The sequence below is a fragment of the Arachis hypogaea genome, chromosome 3 (assembly GCF_003086295.3).
Source record: "Arachis hypogaea cultivar Tifrunner chromosome 3, arahy.Tifrunner.gnm2.J5K5, whole genome shotgun sequence".
In the NCBI taxonomy this organism is placed as follows: domain Eukaryota; kingdom Viridiplantae; phylum Streptophyta; class Magnoliopsida; order Fabales; family Fabaceae; genus Arachis; species Arachis hypogaea.
Window position 1 is genome coordinate 26,099,399 of NC_092038.1, and position 10,900 is coordinate 26,110,298.

The following is a 10,900-nucleotide window of genomic DNA, read 5'->3' on the forward strand; positions in this document are numbered from 1 at the left end:
CAAGTTATGAGCAAAACAAGATGGTGATGAATAGTAACAAAACTCTCTTCTCTTCTCCTCTCAAATCAGTGCCCCTCTTTGTGTTTGTATGTGTTATGAGCTGAAATACTCATAAAGAATGTTTATATATGTTGGGCTTGGGCCCAACTTGGGTCTGGTCTAACCCGTTAGCGTTTTAGGTCCGTTTGGCCCAACTTTAGGCTACAACTTTTAAGATTAGTGCCCGGTTTTTAATTCTAAATTATTTTTATCCTTCCAAGTCAATAAATTAAATTTTCAAAATCTTATTTTTCTCAATACGCGATACTAGACAAACTAGAGCCAGTATTACCGGCTTAAGTACCGGTACGCTTTTTTACAAAAAAAAATTTTTGCAAAAGATACATTTTTCCACTTAAAAAAATCTATTGAATTCAAATTTCACCTTTATATTTTTAATTATTATTTCTAAATTTCCAAATCTAGTTCAGGTAATTAAATTATTATTTTATTAAAGCGGTTGTTCCGATTCTTACAAATTTGGTGTGGTGTGTGTTTGGATTGATGAATTTAGTGGAATATATATACTTATATATGTGCTGAGTAAGGTGAATGAATGTATGCATATATAGGTGATGTATGGTAAAATTAATGAGAATATATATATATGATGTGTGATGAATTGATGAAAGAATGATTAATATTGAGAATTTGATAATGAAGAGGATGGATAAATTAGAATTGGTCTAATTAGGTTTAGGTATGCTATGGAAGTGTTTTGGATTGATTTTGGCGTGAGGGATTTGGTTTATTTCGAAGGTTTTGGAAAATTAGAGGTTTTGAGGTTTTTGGTAAAAATTGAAAATTTTACCAACTTTAGCAGGACATAACTTGATTTTCGGGACCCCAAATTTTATAAAACTTATCTTGAATGAAAATTGGGTCCATGAAGTTTGTAATATTCGAAGAACGAACTAAAAATAATTTTTAACGAAAAAGTTATGTACGTTTGAAGTTGGGTACAAAAAACTGATTTTTCTAACTTAGCAGCTTTTTGCCAATTCTGTAGTCCATGCGTACACGGACATCCACGTGACTTGGACCCTGGGTCTGCCCAATCATCCCGCGTATGCGGACAAGGGTCACGTACACGAGAATGGAATATTTCACACTTCCGCGTACGCAGAAGGCATGCATATGTGGAACCCTATTTTAGCTGAAAATTGTGTTTTGAGTTTTGAAACCATCCCTCTAACTTTTCAAATCTCGGTAACTACTATTTAAGGTGCAAAGACTAGTTTCTAGATTATGAAAGAAGAGTAAAATTATTGAGGAAATTAAATTGAAGTGGAAGGATGTTCGTGAAGAGAAGAGATTAATTAATGAGGTATAAAAATACTGAATGTAGTATGAGATTGAGTCTGATTTAGAAGGAGACCCCGGATGAGAGGCAGTGACATTGTCCACTTGCTACAAGTAAGAGTTGAGATATCAGATAAGATGCAGTGGCATTGTCCACTTGCTTCGGATAAGAGATGAAGAAGAAGAATGATGAGAACTCAGTTTAATTTTAAATTTTGAATGAATGTGAATGAATAAAAAATATGAATTTGAGAAGTGAATGATTATGATTGTAAAGTGTGAATGTATATTCCATTCCGTTTTTTTTTTGTATCATTTTCTCTCTATTTGTAAAGTATGTCGGGCACTATATCTCATGAGTTTTACGGGCACTATATCCCAAGAGTGTGGAAGCACTTTACCCTGAGAAGTATGTAGGGCACTATATCCCATGAGTGTGGTGAGCAATATATCCCAAGAGTATGGCAGATGCTATATCCCAAAAGTGTGGGAATACTTTATCTCAGAAAATGCGACGGGCACTATATCCCATGAGTGTGGCGGACAATATATCCCAAGAGTGTGACAGGCACTATATCCCAAAGTGTGGATGCATGTCAGAGAGACGATATTCAGGTTAGCTACCGGATGTGTCGAGTTCTGGCAATGTAACTGATACATGAGCTCACGGCCAGTAGGACAGCCATGCATTATATGCAATTGTATGCTTTGTTTAAGTTTGTATTTGTTTTGGTTTGCTTAACTGCTTAACTCTGCTTATCTGCTACTTGTTCTACTTTCTATAGTTACATCCTATCTGTGTTTTCTTTGCCTATATTGTATATCTTTGCAATTGAGAAATCTCTCATGCTTGCTATAATTTGTATTTATTATGTTCAATTTACATAAGTAATAAATTATCTTATTTTATTTAGTCCATAAATTTACATATCATAAAAAATTAATTAATTAATATACGTAATTTTAAATTATATGATATTTAAATATCTAATCAAATTAATTAGTTGATATAATTAATTCATTATAATAAATTATATTTAATGAATTAAAAAAATAAATTAAAAAATACTCTGAAAATATACTATATCAGATTCATCATTAAATGAAAAAACACAATTTTTATATAATAAAATAGATATTTGCAAATCTAGAGAGATTTAACGTATATTCGAAAAAAAAAAGAAAAGAAATTTTCATCGTGTTGCAATACTTTTTGTGGGGTCTGTCTTTAGTGAGCTCAAGTGTTTTGAGCTGTTGTGATAAGTACAAAATATAATTTATAAATATAACCCAAATGGGGTTAAATAATAATTATTAAATTTTTACTTTTACCACAAATATTTTTAAAATTCTTTTTACTAACCTTAAATACCTTCGCCCACTAACACACTCTCTACTCTCGTTCTCTTCCCTACCGTCAGCCATCAACCACAACAATAATCCCTATCACTGCCATCTGCTTCTCTTTCTCTTTCCTTTTCACAGAACCCACTGCCATCAACAATAATCCCTACCCACTACTGTCAGCCTCTCTTTCTCTTCCCTTTTCACATAACCCACGTCTACTACCAATTTATTTGAGAATTCCCTTTTTAGCTTCAGAGTGCTGTCGTTCTTTCTGCCTTCATCGTGCACCACGTCTTCCCGTCATCCTCAGCGCCGTCTCTCCTTTCATCATTACACTTCAAGAGTTTAAATGGAGCCTCAGCCTCAGGTATGAATTTAGTTCATTTAGCTCATTTTTTGTTATCCCTTTATGTTCTGCTGCATGTATCTGTTTACATTACTCTGAATCTTAAATACTTTAGAACAGGAGAATGAGTTATTCATTTTTGTTTTGTGAATGCTGATTGTTGCTGCTTAGTGTTTGTAGCCAAGAATACTTTTTGTTGATGTTAAATTGCTTTATAGCTTGCTAGACTTCATAAAATGAATAATACATGATTGATTGTGCAGCCATTTTAGTGATTTTTGGAATTTTGATTCATGTTACGGCTTAGTTTCAATATGAATCAACATTAATTTGTCCAATTTTGATCCATTGATGTACTTATCATTACCTCTGCCGTCGACAACAATGAGAACAATGACTTTGACTGTTGTGAATAATGGCATTAATGGAATTACTCAATTATCACCGTACACTATTTTCGTCCCAAAAATGGAAAACTTCAAGATCTGACTAGAGCTTTAGGCATTGTATGTTCTTTAGGGCTTGATGAAACCTTATTGGTGGCTGAGGTATATCTGTTCAGTTTAAAAATCTAATTTGAAAACAGTTCTTTTCTTCTTTGAGTTTCATTATGTTATTTGATCAAAACAGTTTTGCTAAGGAATTCTTGGTATCCATGATATATTGTTTCCAATTTATATTTTTATGTCTTCTTTCTATAAATATGTTGCTGATTATTTACCCTCTCAGTCGCTATTAAAGGTGCTGATTTCTCTTTTACAAATTCCTAAACTTAATCATGTTTTGTAAAATGTTTATACTGAAAGTGTATAGAAATTAAATTCCTAATTTGGGGTTTATTGTGGCAGGAAAAAGAATGTGGAGGCAGCAATAGAAGTTGGAATCAAAGGTGTACATTTCAAGATCGTTGATTTGCTTTGTGAAGAACTATCTTTGATGGCGATTGATTACATCTGATGCAAATCATCAATAGGTTCTTTTTTTTTATTTTCTCTGTATACAAAATTAGTCTATTTGCTTTACTTTGTTATTGTAGATTGATTTCTATATACTACATTGTACTGTAAATTGTTAACCAAAAGAACTTTAGGAAGATGAGAAATCATGGTTGGTAAATATTTACTTATTTAGCATGTTTTGAAACTTTTCTTGAATTTCTATTGATTTATGGTGTGAAAGGTTGAGCATTGATGTGATTATAAGGTTACTGTTTGGTCCTTCACAGAGTAAAATAACTATGAAAGGACTGAAACTGTTATCTAAATATACATCAGTGTGATACTGATTTCTATTTTAAACATTGATAACCAAATTGATGTTAAAGCTATCTAGAGGACTAATTTGAGGCTTGAAAAAAAATATGATTAAGTTGAGGATTTTTACTTGATAATTACTGGTACGCCTAATTATATATTGGGATTTTAGTTTATTTTTAATGTGTATTTTGCTAAGGAATTAGGGAGAATGAAGTGAAAAAAAACAAATACTGCATAGTGTGCCATTCTTAAGAAAGAAGTGGATCTGAGTCGTACTGTTGATCTGCATAGTTTGTCAGTTCTCAGAAGTATGGACCATGTTTCCAATTTAGGATTAAGGTGTGACAGAACTCCTCTTTGATTGTTGTACTAATAGTAGTTAATGCTGCCTTAATCTAACACAGGACCACTTTTCAAATTCTGCTCAACACTGGTTCTCAGTTGTAACCTTTCTTGTTTTAAAAGCTAATATCAAATAACCTGAACTGCAACTAAATATTTTGAAAACTAGTTTCAAATAACATAAATTGCAACAAGCAATTTATTGTCTTAAATAGTATCAAATAACATAAATTGCAAAACTAGATACCACAAACTAGTGTATACAAATAACAAATCATCTATGGTTGGTTGAGTTCGTTGAGTTGAAAAAGGTTCCTTTGGAAGGTTCCTTAATGAGAAGTGTAGCTTGCTTTCCAGCAAGTCTATGTCTACAAGTAGAAGCTTGTCATATAATCTTCTAATCTCTTTGACCAAGCTGGAGAGTAAAGTCAAAGCTTCTTAAAACTCCTTATTTTCCATCAGAAGTGTTGTAAGCCTTACCTCAACTCTCAGCCTCAAGAACGTATGCTTCTCAGTACGAGTCCATTGCACCATTTCTTTGCAGAGTGAAATTTGAAGAGCAGATGTCCCTGGAATTTTAGCAACTGGACAAGAGCTGCAAAACACACATACACAGTGTCTTCCACATTAAAAACTACCAAAATGGTGAGATTTGAAATTCAATATCAGTAATGTCACTATCTCAAATTACAAGCTCAGATCCATTTCCAAAAGCTAAAGGAAACAATAACATACACAATTAGTATTATTGCAACTACTGAAAATCTAACATGTTCCACAACCTATGGTGCTGAAACACTTCATTTTTGTTCAACTATGCATATCGAATGTGCATATGCATCAAATACTAACATTTTAAACTTCTTACATTGTCAAAAACTTTTTTATAAATTTCAGAATACACATATGCAACATAGTATACCACTAGTTTAAAGCAAAAATGTAAGCAAAACACAATAAAAAGCCTTCGGGTATTTTCATAAACTTTTTTATTTTTACGAAGTTTAAATTTATTCTACTCACTGTTGATAGCTCATGGGTATTCAATAATCAATTAGATATAAATCCAATCACCAATTTTCACATCACCATAACAGAGTCAATAAAAGATTGATCTTCTGCACCAATTTTTACAACTGGATACTGGAATGACGAACTCAAGAAGCTGCAACAAGTAATTTAAAGTTATAGAGATAATATTGAAAAATCTCAACTTTAATTCAATTCCTATTCCTTTCAACTCAACAATTATAGCCCCCAATAGTGAGATTCCCAGCAATAGTGAACATCACTTCCCACAAAAGAATCTCCATTTTTCAAACATTAAATCAAAATATATAACAAAAGAAACTTTATTAAAAAAATTGGAAAAGGGGGTAAGTACCTGTTTGCGTTCCCTGGACCTAGCAGCAGACTCTTGATCATGTGTCTCTGCTTCTGAAGAGTGGCCTTGTTCACTGGTTCCTTCCTCGCCCTTTTCTTCCCATTTGCCACCGCAGCTGCCCCTCCTGATTATTACTATTTCTTTTTCAAAATTAACACAGGTAGATCAGAGTACTCACAAGCTTAATCGCAACCTCTTCATTTATCTGAATATTGGTACCCTCACAAAAATTATTAAAATAAATTAATCTGATAAACCCTACAAAGAGAAAGCTCACCGAGATAGATCTCTCCAAAGGATGCGCCACATATTTTCTGACCGATACGAAACTTGTTCCCAACGGGAGGCTCCATTAAAGGTCATCCTTTTTTGACCAAAACCCTAAAAAGGTTTGGAAAATTTGAGAAGAAAAACAACACATGAGCAACAGAGTATGAGCCATAACTTGAAGAACTAGGTCATGGAGTCGTTGTGGAAGAAGGCAGAGGACAGTGGGTAGAAGAAGAAGTATAGGGACATCGCGAAGAGGAAGAAGGCAGACGCAAAGGGGATAGAAGAAGAAAAGGAGGTTCATCGTGATGTGGAAGAAGGCAGAGGATAGTGGGTGGAGGAAGGAGGAGAGGGACGTCGCGAAGAGGAAGAAGGCAGACGGAAAAGGGATAGAAGAAAAGACGGAGGTTCATCATTTGACGAAGAAGACAGAGGAGATGGGCAAAGGAACGGCTCATTGTTGCAGCATGTAGGGTTTGATTCTAAAATTTTATAGTGGGCAATTGTAAAATATCAAAACAGTTATTGTGTTTAAGTGTAATTTTTAATAAATTAATAATAATTTTAATATAAACCATTAAATTGTTTCTCAATCTAATCTAACGCTTCAAATTGAATGGTGCATCAGATAAGCTCATAAGAGGTGAGCTGATTTTAGACAAACCCTTTTTTGTGTAGGACTAAAAATAAAAAAAAAAGTAAAAGTTATTTCAATTTCTATATGTTCAGATTTACTATAGTCGAATATTGGGTTCACTTTCTAGTTTTAGTTCAATATAAATATTATTTGATTTTCTTTTTTAGACTTAGATCTAAATATTTGCTGTTATCTGTTAGTGACGAATGGTTATTTTATGAATAAATTTTTTTCTCTGGTCGAAAAAAAAATAAATATAATCGATTGTTTAGATAAATTTAAAGACTAATGAGCTATTACTAAATGGCATTTAACACCTCTATAGATTAAGTGAACAATTAATGAACTAATAAATAATAAAGCGATAAACATTATAGAAAAATAATAAAATAAAATAGAGTAAATGCCTAAAATGGTTCCTGAATTTCAAATCGGTATTCAATTTAGTCATTTATTTTTAAAAATGACCAACTAAATCCCTTAAATTAAAAAACGTGTGTCTCCGTTCGTCCCTCGCAGAAGCACCGTCTAGACGTTGTTGATGTGAAATGTTAACTGCCATGTAGGCATTCCATTAAACGACGTCATTGAAGGAGAGTATACCCTAAGTGTGTAAAATGACGTCGTTTCAAATAACATCTTCTCCCCTTTTTCATAAACTATTCTTGTTGGTCCCCCCTTCCACTTCAACGTTTCCCACCAAAACTTCAGAAAAGCTTTCTCTTCTTCTCTGTCCGTTCATTCTCCCATACTTCCCACTCACATTTGCTCGCCGAGGATCATCCCAAGAATCTGTTCTCTCTGGTCAGTGAAGGAGTTATCGACGAAGCATCACCTTCGTACACTGGCGACGGTGAGGTAACAGTTCATATTGATCATTCTCTTCCATTTTTTGTATTTCATTGAGGGTTCTTGATACTTATGTGTGAATGTGTTGTTGTATATGTAAGGGAGTGGTTTAGAATGTTGTGGTTGTTAATGGCGCAAATGTTAGGGTTTAGGGTTTCTAATATGAAACTTGTAACCACATAAATCATAATCTGGTTTAAGTTATAGTCAATAGGAAGTAAATATATGCGTTGTTATTACAAATATAGTGTTGATTTCTAGTTCTTTGCAATATGGTTATTTTGCGACAAAGTGATTAATGCTGTCTATTTTGTGCATTGTGCTGTAAACTTCAGATGCCTGAACGATTGAAACTTATTTTTCACCATGGTGGAAAGTTTGAGACATATCCTGGTGAAAATTTTATCTACACATCTGACTTGTATGATGAATGGGTTGGAGTCGATGAAAACTATCTTGACGTGTTTGCAGTAACAGGTTATTATAGAGAATTGGGGTATGATAAGGCTGAAGCATGTTGGTTTTTGGACCCTAAAGATGGGTTGGATTTCGGTCTTAGGAGATTGCAAGTGGACCAGGACGTTGTTAGTATAATCGAGCACTGCCATGAGAATAACAACGTCATCCACATCTATTTTGAGCATGGACCTTCGATTCTTGATATAATTGATGTAATGGAGTTGTCTGATGAGGATCATGCTATAGGCCAAAAGGTTGGAATGGAAGACCTGGAAGAAGATAGAGTAGAAGGTGTTGAAGCTGTGAAGAAAACCAGCACAATATTAAGTCAACTTGAAAAACTAATTACCTCAATCCTAGTTGAACTGAAATCTACTGCACGAAGTCCACTGTCCCCTACCCACTGCCCCATGTCCACTGCCCCCCAACCCATTGCCCTCTAGCCCACTGCCCCCCCAGCCTACTGCCTCCAAGCCCATTACTCCCAAGCCCACTACCCCCTAGCCCACTGTGACACAACCCATTGCTCCCAAGCCCATTGCCCCCCAACCCATTGTTCGCAAGCCCACTGTCCCCTAGCCCACTCCCTCCAATCCTATTCCACCAAAATCAACTACCCTCAATTTTAATGTCCACAAATCATGTTCACAGGCGAAGTCCCCTAAGTCTCTATCCCAACCAAATCTCATTACATCTAAACCCATATCTCAGAAAGTTTACTCTCAACCCACTCCCTCAACCAACAATGCACAAATTAAGAAATCCAGTGCATCAAAGAAAGAATCCAAGCCTATTAACTTTAAATTCAATACATCTACGAAAATGCCTAAAAGGTATATCACAAGATGACAAGGCTGGAGGAAACAAGCAAGCAAGGAGCCATTTCACTTGAATGTTGATAGCTCATCTGATTTTTATGAGTCTGCAGAGGACGGTTTATACAAGCCACACATGCCACTTGACTCTGTGGACTCAAGCAGTGACAACAATGATGATGTTGGTCCTGCCAGCGATAGGAGAAAAAGGAAGACTGACAGTGACAATAATAAAGGCAAGAAGAAGGCTATTAATGATGAAGATACTTTTTGTCCCCCTTCAATGGATGCATCTGATTATGAGAAAGAGGTAGATGATGATGAGAAAGAAGAAAACTTGCAATGTATGTAAAGTATATTTTTTATTATAATTAATGTGCATATGTATTGATTTAGTTCTTTTTCTGTAAGTGATGTAATGCATGAATCTGTATGGCAGTGTCTTTTTCTGATGATAGTTGAAAATCTAATAAACTGAAGACTCCACCAGACTCTGAGGATGAAGTAGACCCAGCTGTGAATCCCATCTTCAATGATGCTGCCAAGTTTGGACATGTGAGGTTAGAGCTAGGTATGGAGTTTACCACTAGGAATGCTTTTAAGAAAGGGGTTAGAAATTATACATTACAAGAGGGTATGGGTGTTAGGTACAAGAAAAATGATACTACTAGATGTAGGGTGGTATGCAAGAATGAAGATTGTCCCTGGATGATGTTTTGTTCATATAGCAAACCAAATGGATGTTAGTAGATTAAGACCTTTAATGATGATCATACATGTGAGAGAACTTTCAAGAATAGATGTACAATTAGGTCTTGGGTGATGTACTTGATAAGAAGGTTAGGAAGCTCCCAACATTTAGACATTGTGAGGTTTTTAATTACTTTAAAGCAAAAACTGGAATACAATTGTCTATTACTATAATTACAGAGCTTTGGGTGATTCAAGGAAAATAGTGAGGGGTGATGAAGCTACAAAATATGCTAAACTCAGAGATTATGCAGAGGAGCTATTGAGATCTAATCCGGGTTCAACTATCAAGTTAGGTGTTAGTCTGATGCCTAACGGAGAAGGTGTATTTGAAAGGTTTTATGTCTGTTTGCATGGATGCAAGAAAGGTTTTGTGGGTAGCTGTAGACCCTTGATAGGACTTGATGGGGCTTTTTTGAAGACCTATTATGGAGGTTGGCTGCTGTGCACCATGGGTCAGGACGCGAATAATCATGTGTACCCAATTGCATGGGCAATTATTCATGTTGAGAACAAAGACAACTGGAAGTGGTTCTTGGAGCTCTTGCATGAAGACATTAGAGATCAGACAGAGCATGGTTGGTGCCTCATCTCTGACATGCAGAAGGTAACCTATATACTTCAATTAGAGGCACATTATATGATTTTTAGGACCATTTTGAATTAACGAACACAATTCGAAGGACTATTTTATATTAATAAATGATTCCAAACAAAATAATTCATTTTAATTTCAATTCATTTCAAATAGCATTGTACTAGCCTTGCTGGATTTGTACTAGCCTTGCTGGATTTGTATAGTATAGAAACTTGGTTAAAAACTTGATTAGCCTTGCTGGACTTTTTATGCAATCAACTTCATTTAGTATACTATTGTTATTCCAATTGTAGAATTTAGGAATCCTTAAGCGCATAAGTTTAAATTAGACCCTGTTTTTCAATTTATTATTATATAACTGGTCAAATTCAAGAATCTATTATTTGCTCAGGTTTTTAAGTGACTATTTTGTTATCTTGTAGATTTTAATCCCAGCATTGCGTGAGGTTATGCCAAGTGCGCATCACCGCTTCTGTGCATGGTACCTTTGGCAAAACTTTCAGAAA